The sequence below is a fragment of the Mandrillus leucophaeus genome, unplaced genomic scaffold (genome assembly GCF_000951045.1).
Source record: "Mandrillus leucophaeus isolate KB7577 unplaced genomic scaffold, Mleu.le_1.0 Scaffold289, whole genome shotgun sequence".
In the NCBI taxonomy this organism is placed as follows: domain Eukaryota; kingdom Metazoa; phylum Chordata; class Mammalia; order Primates; family Cercopithecidae; genus Mandrillus; species Mandrillus leucophaeus.
Genome location: NW_012103020.1, coordinates 3,890,653 through 3,891,759, shown reverse-complemented (window position 1 = coordinate 3,891,759; position 1,107 = coordinate 3,890,653).

Below are 1,107 nucleotides of genomic sequence, written 5' to 3'. Positions count from 1 at the left end.
AAAACTGAATAATGTAATTAAAAAGTGGGTAAAGGAAATGAACAGATATTTCTCAAAAGAAGATACGTAAACGGTCAACAGTTATATGAAAAAATGCTCAACATTATTAATCATCACCGAAATGCAAATAAAAACCACAATGAGATAACAATATATTCTAACTGGATTGGTTAGAATGACTTATCAAAAAGTTAGAATGGCTATTATCAAAAAGACAAAAAATAACAAATGCTGTGGAGGATGTGGAGAAAAGGGAACTCTTGTGCAATGTTGATGGGAATATAAATTAGCACAGTCATTATGGATAAATCATGAAGATTTCTCAGAAAACTAAAAATAGAACCATCACATGACCCAGTAAGTCTACTACTAGGTATTTATCCAAAGGAAAGGAAATCAGTATATCAAAGATATACCTGCATCACCATGTTTATTGCAGCACCATTCACAATTGACTAAGATATGGAATCAACTAAAATGTCCATCAACAGAGAGATGGATAAAAAACGTATTATATATACATATAAATGAATGAATCCTGTCATCTGCAGCAACATGGATAGATCTGGAGTTTATTTAGGGAAATAATTCAGGAATAGAAAGATAAATATCACATGTTTTCACACATATGTGAAAGCTATATTTAAAAAAAATTGAACTCATGAAAGTAGAGAGTAGAACTGTGAGCATTAGAAGCTAGGAAGGGGAGAGGGTAGGAAAGATTAGGAAATATTGGTTAAGAGATACAAAGCTACAATTAGATGAACAGAATGAGTTATTGTGTTTTACAGCACTATAGGGTGAATATGATTATCCATAGTTTATTATATATTTTAAAAAGTCTAGAAGAGAGAATTTTGAATGTCCACAAAGCAATACACGTTTGAGGTAATAAATATGCTAATTACCCTCATATGATCATTATAGTTATATACACATGTGGAAATATCAATCTGTATTCCATAAATATGCACAATTATTATGTGTCAATCAAAAATAAAAGGAAAAAATAAACAAGAGGACTGCATTAGCTATGCCCCCTGCCGCCCTCCTTGATGCCCATTCTCACTATTTGCCACAGTAAAGAATTTGCTCTGGGCAAGAGAA